We start from the raw sequence: 14,496 nt of genomic DNA on the forward strand, positions 1-14,496 counted from the left end.
CCTGAACTGCTTTATGATAAAATAAAGGCATGTAAATCTCTCTTTGTATGAACCCTTCCTACTGTGACTCCAGTGTGAAAGATGAGGGACAAAATCCAACATCTTAGAATTTTTTAATGACAGACATGAAAAAAGAAACACTTGTAGGATTTCTCTTCATGCTCTGTAAAATTGTATTACACTTATTAAAAAAAAAAACACAGAATACAACTCACTACCGGCCTGGCAGATATTTGGTTGTTATGCGACAGCACTCACATTATGACAAGCTAACAAGAATACCAAATAGGTGCTTTTGTGTGTGTCCTGATGGGATGTTTTCCTCCCTTCCTCGCTGCCTCATCGCTGCTCTCAGTTTGTATTTATGTGCTGTGAAATGAGGCGGTCAGAGGAAGAGCAGGAGACAAAGGAACTGTGGAGGGAAGAATGGCAGTAAGTATACGATTATTGAACTGAACTGCACCCCTGGTCTCCTTCAGGCTTGTGTCGTCCTGGAAGGTAGAACACACACACACACACACACACACACACACACACACACTGATAAATGGGGCCTTGCTTTCGGTTTATCTCACCACTGCAGGCACTCAGACAAACCCCTCTGATTTCACATGCCGGCTCCGTATGTGATTGTTATGCCCGTTGAGTGTTTGCTGGCACCTGACAGCACATTTCTTATTGCCTGTTTGCTGAGTGTGTGTGTGTATGTGTGTGTGTGTGTGTGTGCACATTGTATATGCCTCTGCACAACACCAGGAAGCTGCAGTCATTTCTGAGCATTCACGCAGCGAGGACGCTTTCAGCCAAATGTTCACCCCCCCGTTCAGACGAGTTTATTCTTCTGTGTGTGTGAATGGCTGCATAGATGAGAAGGATGTTTGCTGCCGCCTCCTTTGATTCCTCCCTCCCTCCCCTGGGCTGTTTGCATGATTGTGACCCTGGAATGCCATCACACATCATCTAAAAATTTGGGTGATTCTTCATGAAGCCTCTGTGCTCTGGACTTTCACTTTTATTTGCGTGCATTAGGCATTTACAGTAATCCAGGGAGCCATACAGAGCCGAGTTCAACACAGCACTGCTGCGAGGAAGAATCAATATGCGATCAATACAGGTGGTTGATGTGTGACATGCTGCTTGTACACTGTATGTATAATGAAGCGTTTGCTTGATTGTGTTTCTGTTTCTGTGGACCTGCAGCTGCTGATAAGAGGCTGATCAATGCGTGCCTCGTAATAATATTCCAAGACTGTTTCCATGGGAGTCCCGCGCCAGGTGCCAAAACAGAAATAAAATTAGCATTTCTTTTTTTTCAATGCAGTCATGGCGCAGTAATTAATGCAAACCTGAGCCCTCATTTATCAACGCTTTCTCCTCCGTATGCACGAAACGCCATAACGCTTGACCAAGTGCTTGTTAGTGCGTCTTAATGTATCACAAGGTAATTGGTGCCCGATGTGAAAGTAAACAGAGCTCCGACTTAGCACAAGTTGTGCCAGAGCTATCAGCGTCCCTGCGGATGTGATGCATTAGAAAACAAACTGTGTGTTTTTCTGCCATTACTTTGGCAAGCCCTGTGCTGAGACAATAATTCACTGCGGATGTGCTCGCTGTAACAATGAGGCCCGCATCAGCTGTGGCTCGCTGTGCTGCCGCGGCCTCGGTCTCAGGTGTTAGGTGGTCATGCCAGGCAGAAAGCAGCTCAGCCTGCATCAGCTCACACATCATCTATCCCCCCTCAGTCTCATCCTCCGCTGGGAGACAGAGCTCTCATCACTCATCCCTCTCCATCAGCGCCGGTGATTGGCTTATTATGTCCTGCACAGACCAAGAGTGGGCCATGCATCACTGCACACATCGAAGCTTCCACGCGAATAAAAACTTATGAACCCCTGTACACACACACACACACGCACTAGCTACACAAACACACACATCAAGGAATATAAAAAGGATAACACCTTTTCTGTCTCTGTCAGTTGTAATAGCCTGGCTGGACGCAGGCATTACTTGAATGTGGATGCACACGGCTGCACACACACACACACACACCAGAACAAGACACAAGCATCTTGAGGACACCGCAGTGGAATAATGATGCCTCTGCATCATGATATCATCATGACCCACCAGTCAGATTCACCTTTAAATTGTGCTTTTACTGCATGTTTTGTCCCTTTTTTTTTGGCAAATAAATTACACTCAAAATTTAAGCGCAGACAGTTGTAACCAAAACTAGAAGAAAGTGCACAAAAAGGACAATTGTGCTTAATGAAAAGTGAAAAACAAGATGGACTGATCGACAAAAATTCCAAGAGTTATTCACACAATATTATCGTAGCCGTGACAACCCACACGAAGGCCCTAACGACTCTGTAACTCAGAGTTCACGCGTGTCCATAACGACTCTGTAAGGACACTCCCACACAGGGTTTAAAAGTCTGCAACTCCCCTCCAGTTAGTCAGCACTGAAGAGGCCTCTTGGCTGAGAGGTGAAGCGTCTCCAAGAAAGTGAAACACGCCCACGATACAGCACTAATATTTTAATATTAATACTTATAACACTGTCATCATCAATACCACCTCCAGGTTTGAATAGTTAAAGAATGTAGTTTGATGCTAAAGTTCATGTTAAATGCACCAACTTTAAATGTCAAAGTCAGTTTCCTGGTCATGATTGGTGCTGGTGAGCCCTCAGTTACATAATGTCCTCATGATAAACTGGGTGATGTCATCTCAACTTGGAGAATAAGAATTTATAACAGAACGCCTGCACTGCAAATTTGAAATGTGTGACTGCAAGGGCTTAACAAAAACATGATGATGAGTTGCATTATGGGAAGTGCTGCGGCTTAAAACCCCAGGGACGAAAACGTCGACCTCCTCTGCTTTCATTTTCTTTTTTTCATTATCATTCTTTTATTAATATGCCTCTCACAGGTCTCCAGCCGTACGGACGTGCAATACTATCTTTGTGCAACATTAATATATTTTCAGTGTACTGTATGTAGCTGGTATAGATTCAATACAGTATAATCATCATCATATAATTCATTATGTGTCAGTTTAACAGTGTTATGACAATATTTTCACCCTGTAATTATATTGTAACAGTAACAGTAAAGAAAAAGTAAAGTAGAAGTACCTCAAAATTGTACTTCAAAATGACAATGTACTTGCTATTTATTATTGTAAATACCAAATGATACCTCAACATATCTATTATATATTTACAAATGTACCAAATACTTAAAACATCATTTATATTATATTAAAAATCGAAGTCATAGATCTTTTTGTATTATCAACATATCATCAAACTGTAGATTCATTATGTTTTATAATATATTCTTGACCATTTATTATAACATATTCATAGTATATTTAGACCCTTTTCATGATATATTTTAGATATATCTAATGTAAGTTTTCATTATTTGTCACTACAGGCTTGTTTTGTAACCGTCTGAGTGCCTTTTGGTTCAGAGTGCTATTAATGTACTTAAGCTCTCGCTGTACATGTGCTTATAGGAGCCATACATCCCGTCACTGTATTCCTGCAAGGCTGCAGCCGGCTATTTAAAGACTATAGAAACTGTAATGCTGCATTACATCACATCACTGAGTTCACAATGCACTCAAATGCACAGTGCACCAGCTGTTACTACCTGCCTCTGTTTGTGGAAAGGCATGCTGGTCGTAGGCTGACTAGAGCTCTACTTGGCCGAGGGCCCCGGCCCTCTCTGATCAGTCTTCCACTCCAAAATCTTTATAGAAAATCATTACGAAAGCGGAAGCAGCGGTGAGACAAGCGAGCGAAGGCCTGTGTGGTGTACAGGCCGAGCTCGTCCCTGGATATGTCTGCAGCGGAGCGTGGTTCTGGTGTAATAAACTGCAGTGTGCTGGAATAATCTCTCCGTATTTCAGGCCTGATTTCACTTCAGTCACAGAGCGAGGACACAGAGCCAAAGAGAGAGTGTGGTGGCTCCACGTCAGAGTCAAAAGGTCCAGGGATCAGCATCCTACCTCGTGTGTGTGCGTGTGTCTTAGCGTTTGTGGCCGAGAAGGAGAGAGAGCGTGCACGTGGGTGTGTTGTTTTGCTTATTTAGCAGAGGATAGATTTTTCAGTCTGAGGTGAACGGAGCCAGTCAAAAAAAAAAAAAAAACAGTCTCCCACCTTCCCTCTCCCTGATCCTCTTTGCACAATCCTTTCATTTTCTGGCCTCTCTGCAACCGCGTCTCCAAATGCACTCTAATTCTGCAACCAATTTCATACTGTATTTCTGCCAAAGCCTCCATTTTCCCTTCACTTCTACCCACTCACTTGTCAATCCTCCTCGACTTCAAGCGTTAGATATTCTCATTTAGACCTCCCTCTTTCAGGTCGGTTAATCTCTCCCTCTGCCGCTCCAGTCCCCACCTTTCACTCTCCTTCTTTCCAGGATTTTCTCCTCTTCCTCTGCTCCATCCCTCTGTGCCCTTCTCGCTGACCTCTCTCAACCTGGCTCTGAGCCTTTCTTCTTTAAACCCTTGCGAGACGCCTGTGAGACGCCCCAAGCGTTTAAACAGCATGAATCTGTGCTGCTTTTCTGAAGGCTCGGAGAGCTCGAGGGTGTGTGAGGTTTAATATCTTAAATGTTTGTGTGTGTGTGTGTGTGTGTGTGTGTGTGTGTTTCAAAGACTGCCGGGGGAGTTATGAACAGTACCAGTGGTGATTAATGCGCCGTCTTTTCTTCCCTCATGCAGATCGGACATCCTGGGAAGGCGAAAGGCAACGCAAGGACAGGAAGTGGGGCGGCAGGAAAAACGAAGCCAGTTAATGTTTGTTCTTCTTCAGGTGCTTTTTCTTTTCTTTTCTTTCTGCAGAAAAGGTGTGAAAGTGAATGCAGGGCAGCAGTGGAGCTGGAAAGGTGAGAGACTCCTCGAACTGTCTGGAAAGTGTGGGCGGCAGAGTCGAATAACGACAACTTCTCGCTCTGGCAGCAGTTTGTACAGTTCTTGAGGTCAGAACCAGAAGTTTTATATTTGATAGCCTGTAAACTTTAAACTACATATACATTTTTATCCCACCAGACAGCAACTGGTTTCCTTTATCAATATCATGATTCAGCTGAGCATCCACCTGAGTTTTTAGGTGTTTTTTTTGCACAATCATCTAATCATGACATTCTTGTACGGCTACAGTTGGCTAATTCATCACATTTCGTCAGATTTATTTATTTATTTGATGTTACGATCAGACAATTCTGCAAAAATCCCGGATTAGGTCGTCTGCCAAAATGTTCATACATTGCAAAATATCTGTGCAACTACAATGCAGCTGATGTGAGAAAAAAGACAGGCTGAACACTAATTCTTGACACTGAATATTAGAATTGGATGCAAATCATCTAATTCCTCAGGATACTGGCAACAACTGGCAGATGCTTCTATCAGAAGCAAATCGTGTTTTGTTCCTCACTTGTTAACATCATTTTTAACAAACTGTTAGTTATGCTATAATATTTGATTATGAGTTACTCATTAACTAATGATTAATTTGCAGTTAGTTCCTCATTTGTTCCCTGGTAACAACTCAAGATTTCATGTCGCTTATTGTTTAGTGTTACGTTGAAGTGTTCACATATTTACTTGTGGACATTTAAGCTGAAACATTGGTGGATAGGTGTATCTGCACTCAGCCCTACATTTTCTCCGTGAGTTCTTTAAAAGAGAGACTATGTGTGGATGGTCGTGGTTATGAAGTGTGATAAGGGCATTAAAGAAATAATTGCAATTCTCCCATCACGGAGACTTGGGCTTGACTCCAGGTTAGTCTCTGCCTGCTAGGACTTTAGAGCAGGTGGATGGAGGGAGATACGGAGACACACGGAAATTAATTAAAATTCTCCCTCTCCGCCCCGTCTCCTTTATGCATACATAACCACTCGGTGCTCATGACCACAGGGTTAAGAGCTGCAGAAGTGGGAGGAGGCCGGAGAATGAGAGGTTAGAGTCTGGATGGAGGTATATACTGAGGCAGAGTGATGAGAGTGAAAGATTAATAATCGCCTAGTCCTTCGCTAACAGGCCACTAAATGTTGTTATAGCCGTAGCCATCAGTGTGTGTGTGTGTGTGTGCGTGTGTGTGTTGGCATTTATTGAACCTTTCTTCATCCAGGGAGACATCTGCTTCATCTTTACGCCTGGAAGCTGCCCAGTACATCCACCATCAGCCAACGAGCTTTGTTTTTTGGATCATCAACTGCAGTCATTAACAGAGGAGAAAGTATTTTGGTAACTCTTTATTTAATGTGTCTATAATTACCTTCGGCCCCGGAGACACATTCCATCAATCAGCTTTTTTTTATGAGTCATAATACTTTATTTTAACATTGAACTTTTAGACAAAGTCGTTCCGTTTTTGTGAATAAGAAGAGCTGTGTTGTTTTTGCTCAAAAAAAGGTCATGTTACTTAATTTTGTGTAGCTAAAACTTGTGCAGCTCAAATAAGACTAGACTTATTTTGGCATTAGCAACCATGCTAACCTGCACACTAGCTAGCTCAGGCTGACTGAACGGAGCATGCTCACAGCTGCCTAGCGTGTCTTTGGCCATTTGCCGGTCTGTCAAGTTTTTGAATGTTAAAGATTTAATGAATGGCACCTGAAGAATTTCACCTGTTTATTATTTACAGAAACATTTGTGACTTTAAGGAAAACTGAAAACATTGAGCTCTGGAACAAGGATAAAGGAATTTAATAAAGAAAAGATTGCTCCATTCAAATGAAGGTCTGGTATCGGTTGCTGTAACACTGCAGTGGCCATGTTTTTATGGTGATATATGTCACTGTTGGACACGCTGACAAACGACCCACTCAGTCATAATGGAATGAGGACCTGTTGATTTACAGTGACGCTCCCCCAACCTTAACAAAGCACTTGATTTAAACCAAACCACGCTCTCTTCCCCTCAAACTAATCCAGTCGCTTTTGTGCCTGAAGCTTAAACACAGCTTTGTCTCATCAAAAAACTGATTCCATTTTGAACATTTCCAATGGGCATAGACAGCCAACGTTTTAATGTGGAGGATTTGTCGAATGAACAGTATTCTTGCTCGGAGAGAAATTTCACATTTTGTCATGATCAGCTGACGTTCTGCACACTGATTAAAATACCCTGGAGGTTACGCTAGATATTAATTGGATTTAACTAACTGGTGGCGTCACTGAACTGAACAGCGTCTCCATTTTTTCCCCCCACGATTAATGCCAAATAACATACAGTAGTCCTTTCCAGGAACCGTCCTGTGAATTTACAGTTACATATCAGTTCCTCTCTGCAGAAAATTTAAAGATTTTCCCAGGCGTTGTTGGATTCACACCGCTAATCCCAGAGTCAAGCTGGAGCCACATCATGTGCTAATGTGAGGCTGTGCTACCCCTTCACAGTTGAAGATTGTGTATCGCTCTTGTATTTACAGTGTATACCTTCCCCCAGACACGGTTCATGGTACGCGAGATCCAGTGCACACCCACACATATTGATTATTGTGATATAGCAGTTTCTTTTTCTGTGCGCCCCCAAAGTAATGTGCTTTCAACCAAGTGTGTGAATGAGGTGAAGAGAAAGAGTGGGTTTTCAAAGCAGACGTGGAAAGAGAGAGTGTGTGTTTGTGTGTGTTTGTGTGTGTTGAGTGCTTTCATTGGGTTTTTTTAATCAGGGCGTCACGCTCTCAGTTCCGATTAGGTACAGCAGGCAGGGCTCTCCAGCCGGCTGCTTCTGAACAACACCCTCTAAAAAGCAGATAATGCTTCCACACTCAGACTCAAAGAAAATCAACAGCTCTCCCTCCTTCCTCTCTCTTCCTCCTCCACATCATGCAGCCCATCTCAGATCGATGCTGCAAGGAACGAAACGCCACAATAACAGGAAGGCGAGCGCAGCCTTCAGGTGGGAGAAAGTGTCTTGTCACGTGACAAGAAAAAAAAAAATGAAACAAGAGAATGTAATATGAGGAGCAATCAATATGATTCAGTGTTGTGTCCTCTGGCCCGCCACATGTCACAAACCATTTCCAAAGATCGTCAGACGCGAGGCGCAAACACACACACACACACACACACACACACACACACACACATGTACGCAGCAGAGTACGAAAACACACTGCAGAGACCCACAGCCTCAATAATTGTGTTTTTGTGTTTGGGCATCTGCAGTGACAATATGCGATCCTCACACTTCATTCCACATGTCAAAAGACATTATTCTTGTTGCTTCACATTAATTGACTCATCCTTCTTTCATTTCATCTCCAGCCAGCGTGTTCAAGGACTGCAGGATTTTCTGCAACATTATTCAGGACCTGAGAAAAGGAAAGAAATTAAGATGAATGTGTGCATAAACAATACTGCCTTATGTGAGGCGTTCATGAATTGGAAAATTAAGTCCAAAGTGTCTGAAAGGAAAGATTTGGACCAGCAGCTTTTCATCCAGTGAAGCTGGGATCATATAATATAAGGTTCTTATAACGAGCTCTTATAACGGAGACGTGTTCAACAATTGCTCCACTGTCTTCTCAGTATGATGGAATAATTAATATTTGTACGATGGGCCGGCACATAGTATCACACAGCATAATCAAACCAGTTGTGTGTAACAAAAGCTTTCAATCCCATGGAACTAGAACAAACAAACTTCTTAGTATTGGTTTATTAAACAGCAGTAGCTCTGTGAGGTTTGTCCTAAGGTGCAGGGGTGCTTTGTGCTAAATGCTAAATGCTAACATAAGCATACTGACATTCTCACAGTGACAAACACAATCAACGTGGACAAGCAGGCATGATGTTTACTGTGTTTAACCTGAAACCATGCTAACATCTGCTGATTAAAACTAACCTTGAGCTCGTTTTACACAACCTGTTCACTGTGGAAATGTGCCAGTATTCTGCCTCACAGTTCTGTAAACAGAAACACAGAATGGGAGCGTTGTTATTCCACCTGTAAGCCGGCTGAGGAGGTAGTTATCGACGTCTGTGTAAAGACCGGTGCAAGTACAAGATGGGAAACATCTTGTTAAATTTGATTTATGCTTCTGCATTGAATCTACAGCGTTCCTATGGAGCAAGGTCTACATGGGTACATGAGCTCCTCAGAAACGTCTGTGATTGGTCCACTTAGCAGTATCGCCACTTAGCTGTAGCGGAAGCAGACCTTTGTCACAGCCGACGAAACACACAGGTGTAACTATTAACACTGACAACAGCTCTGTTCCAGCAGACCATGACAGTGAGACAGTGACCCTGAAAGTATTCACACCTGCTCTTCTATGAATGTGACATGTCAGAGTGTGTTCTGTGAAAAAGGCGTTTATTGCCGGATAGCAAATACACTGATGTGCTGCATCACTATAAATTGGTGCAGTTTTCTTTAACTGGAATGAGAACAACATTTCACTGTAGCCACGTTATAAACCAATGTGAGGTGTATCATGTGAAACAGCAGCCGTTAGATGAGAGATGAATCCATGAGGTCATTTGGCCTCGAACACAGTCAGAGATTTAAAGGTTCTTTTAGTTTCAGACCTTAAAAAAGGAAGTCTTGGCTGCTTCTTGATTTTCTTGTCAGCTTTAATGGTCAGGAGTCCTGAGGGGGATCCGAGGAAGTAGCAGCTTTAAAATGGACTCAGACCCAGCGAGGCCTTTTATGCGTTAATTAAACCTTAACTATCAAATCTGAACTCGCTCGAGGCCACTGCAGAGAGGAGAGCGGCAGATCGCTGTCTGATTCGTGTTTATACATCCGCAGAAGGACACAGGTGGAGTCAAAGGAGAATCAATCTGGTGTCCGTCCCACCTTCCACATCTCAGTTCTCAGTTTGAGCTACGCACTACCTCATTAACGCCGCAGACTCTGGTGTGAATGTTATTGAGTGTGAGTTGGTGAGTCGTCGTGGAGGCCGTGGCCGACTGCCTACCTCTCAGCATCACCTGCTGATGTAATGTTATCTGAAATGTGTGTGGAACAAACAGAAGACGGGAGGCGTCTGCCCGATGAAGCAACAGTTTCCATTCAGAGTCAATAACAGGGCATCTGTCACTGTGGCTCATGGGCCATATGGGTTATAGGCAAATTCTGACTGTCTGACGGAGCATTTCATTACATTGTGTTCTCGGATTGCAAGAGAAGAAATGGCGCTGAAGATGTTCGACAGCACTTCATACAGTTTCCTATGTTAAATCTCTGTTTTTTTTCTGGTTGTTTTTTGTTTGTTAATACTGTGAATTCACCGTGAATTCACTGACAATATCCATACTTGTTTATCCTGGGTCACGGGGGGGGTTGACCATGTTCCAGCTCACAGTGAGGCTGGTTATCTGTGATACGGTCAGCCCCCTGTGGCGGGGTCCACCACAGACAGGTTGCCATCTGTCAAAACACATAAACACAGACAGCCATTCAGCCTCGCATTCAACGCTTACGAGCAAACACAGAGATTTTAGCCATTCTAGCGGCATAGCTCTAAACATCGCCCATCTCTGTGGTCCAGACCATTGACTATAAATAATGATAACCGACATCACAGCTGACCAAAAGTGAAGCCATAATATATTGATCGCCCCCCTGGTAGTTGGCAGTCATAGACTCTGCCCCTCCATGTTAGCAGCATGGATCTAATAAGGGAAATTTGGATACTGTGTCGGAGGGGGAGCTGCTCAGTGGTGCGTGAAGCCAAAAGGTTCGACCACACTTGGCTGAAACATCTTCTGCATAGCTTCCACATTGTACTGCCCAGTGAGAGCGTGTGTGCACTAGAGACTTCTTGAGCAGCTAACTTGAATGTGAATGAAGTCTTTTCCAGACTTTCCATATGTTGTCAGACCGAATGCCTCAAAATCTTTATAGTGAAAATGTTTCATTTCGGGGGGGCGGTATCGCTGATCCAAAAATATATATCCTGCATACGTTACATGCATTCATACATTTTATTTCCTCCGTTTTGCCGAGATAATGGGATCATTTTCTCGATGTATCGAGATAACGAAGCTTTGTTTTCCTGAGAAAACTATATGATTAATTCGAGTTATTGAGAAAGCAAAACGATAGTGTAGTTTATTAAATCTCGGGACTATCATATCACTATCATTATCTCGAGATCTCGAATGAATCTTATCCCTAACTCAAGAAAACAAAGTTTTGTTATCTCGTTATCTCTCTCTCTTGTTATCTTGAGAAAACTGCAGTTGTTATTTCGAGATAATTACTCGAGATAACAATCAAATTAACTCGTTATCACGGCCGAGGTAACAGGATAATTTTGTTGAGATCTTGAGATAACAAAGTTTTGTTTTCCCAAGATAACGATATGATTAATTTGAGATCTTGAGAAAACAAAACAATAGTGTAGTATATTAAATCATTGCAGGAAACATCATTCAGTGTAGCAATGTCAGAGTAGCAGGAGCTTATCGATCACCGTGTCACATATCTTTTCAATCAAGGCCTGACACAGGCTGAAATAGGATTGTGCCTTGCTATTACAGATAATATACACATTAGTGTGCATGATCTAAAAAGACTCCATGGATACCGGATGCCCAGGACCTTGTAGCTGGCCCGTCAGTCAGCATGCCATGCCACTTGTGTGTGAAGGAAAATCTCAGGTGTATCATATCACCATCATTATCTCAAGATCTCGAAAGAATTTCATCATTAACTCAAGAACACAAATTTTCATTTTTCGTTATCATTATCTCTTTATCTCATTATCTCATTATCTCTTTATCTCTTTATCTCGTTATCTCTTTATCTCGTTATCTCTTTATCTCCTTATCTCGTTATCTCTTTATCTCTTTATCTTGTTATCTCTTTATCTCTTTATCTCTTTATCTCTTTATCTTGTTATCTCTTTATCTCTTTATCTCTTTATCTTGGGAAAACTACAGTTGTTATTTCGAGATAATAACTCGAGATAACAAATGAAATTAACTCGTTATCATGGGAAAACGGAGTGATGGGAACTTTAGGGCTTCCATAGAATTTATATTTCTGATGACTATTTGATGCTATAAAGAAGATGTGACATCATGACTGACGGTTGAGTCCTGCTCGCCGTTGAGTCGGACTGTGGAAGAGATGGGACCTTGATTCTGAGGATCATATCACTCCAACTCCATCATATCTCCAGCGTAAGACGGCAGAGTTCGTATCCGTCATGTTTTGCTTTGTTTTTATGTAGTAGGCGGAAGTGGAAACACGTCGCCCATCTAAATCCCCACAGAGCTGCTGGCGTGAGCTGCAGAAGTCTTTAGAAGAAGTAGAAGTCTCAGTTAAACATCCAATTTGTAAGCTAGCTGATTGTTGCGTCTCATTCCCGGGCTGTTCGATATTGATGCTTTGGGTTTGCGGCTGGCGTGATCTACCGCCCCATAGCGCGAGTGGTTGATGAATTGAGAATGAGACGCAGTGATTCCAGATTGGACGCTGAAAGCGATTTGTCCTCATCTCCCTTAGTAATCGACTCTTGGAGGCATAGGGTGAAAACAATCCTTTTTGCATCTGCATCTACTCTAAGAATCGTAGTTACAGAAAGCAGAGACACTCAGACATGTAGTGAAGCCACAAGAAAAAGAAAACCAGTGTGCTGGCCTGTGGGTCGAAGAGTAAAGACAGGTGGGGTAACTGGTATGTAGGCCATCTGAGGCCCAGTTTAGCTCCACGTTCGGGTGAAACAGATGTAAATGAGCTTTTAAGCCGTGGCTTGGTGAAACGGCATTCTCTGGAGCTACCTCATTTATCCCCCCTCATCCTCTCCTAAGCTGGGGATCCAGACAGCCATCGGAGGCTCGTGCCTGAGTTTTTGGAAGCGAGGGGAGTCATTTGGGACGCCGACCCAGATGCCCTTATCTTTCTGTCCATCACGCCTCCGTTTCAGGCCCGAAATACGCTCGTCTCCCGGCAGCTATGCCCGTCACTGTCTGGGCTCCCGTCAGGAATTTCTCTGACTAAGAGCCTCGTGGTCTGCAGCGGCACGATAACGGAAAAAAAAAAACAAAAAAAACATCTCCTTCCTGTTCGGCTGCGTGCTCTTCTCTCCTCACGGTAAAAAAAAATAAAATAACATAACATCAGCCGTGTGTTTTTGGAGATCTGAAAAGAATCTGCATCTGTAATTGTACTGTCACACCTCATATTATGTGTTCCCGCCGTGTGTGTGTGTGTGTGTGTGTGTGTGTGTGTGTGTGTGTGTGTGTGTGTGTGTGTGAGAAGCTAGTGGCTGTTGGATTACAGTTGCCATGGTTTCTTCTGTTTTGATCATTCTTATATAATGTTATTGGTGGCTGGTTGCTGTGAAAAATGAACACACACACACACACACACACACACACACACACACACACACTCACAGTTTGTGTCAGTAAACGTTGCAAACCACCCCCACATCCTTGTCCTTCCTCGAAGAGAGCAGCCTGAGGACAAACAACAGCTCCTCTCACATCATCTTGCTCTCTCTTACATTCATCACACCCTCTCCTCTCCTTCTCTTTTTCTCCTTATCACCCTCTCGTTCCCTCTCTCCCCCTCTGCCTCCTTTACCCTCCTTTTCAGCTGTGCTGTCACCGTCGTCTCTCTCCTCCCCTGCTCCCAACTCTCCCCCGGTCCACTTTATCTCTCTCTCCAGTCAATGCCGTATTGATTTTCGCGAGGCCTCTCCTGTCATATCTCCATATCTCTTAATTCCCACACTCACTCCATCTCTCTCCACCTTGCAGCGTTGTTTCCATATCCACACACACACACACACCATCTCTCCCTCTCTATCATCTCCAGCTATCTCCTTCAGGCACACACACCGTTGTTTCCCTTCCAGATATGATTACTGTTATTAATCTCCTTTTCCTACTTTGCTGTCAATCCTCATTTAAACATGAAGAGCCTCTCCACCTCCCTCCTCATGTGTCCCACTCACTTTATGAATTTTTCCGACGCTCCTTTTCATCTCCCCTCTCCTCACCTCTGCTTTTATGTCCGAGCTCTCTGCTGGACTTCACACACACTTGCCCTGGCTGCCTGCTGGGGCTTTCTGAGCGAGGCGATGTGTGTTTGTAGTGCCTTCAGGGCGCTGCATAGCAGCAGAGTGTTTGTAGGGCAAAACGCTGATAATGCCCTTTTCTCTCTGATGGTAACACAGAGAAAAACACAACGCGAGCCCCTGCCATGCTAAAGCTTTACATCCAGTTCAGAGGGAGTTTTTTTCACCACTCGTAGCTGCTGGTTGGTGTGACCGAGCTGTTGCTGTGGAGGTAAAGGAGAGAAACACTTCACAGGAGTCACATGTAGACCCACAATCCCACCTGCAGTGATGGTGTAAGACCTTGTCGAGGCTGAAACATGTTTCAGCAAAGATATAACAACACTGTTGCACGGGGACGCAGGAAACAGGGATTTGGATGGCACATGCTCGCAGAGGAGCTGACACATACGCCGTCAGAATCTCAATTATTCAGCTACAG

Source organism: Acanthopagrus latus, chromosome 21 (genome assembly GCF_904848185.1).
Source record: "Acanthopagrus latus isolate v.2019 chromosome 21, fAcaLat1.1, whole genome shotgun sequence".
Lineage (NCBI taxonomy): Eukaryota > Metazoa > Chordata > Actinopteri > Spariformes > Sparidae > Acanthopagrus > Acanthopagrus latus.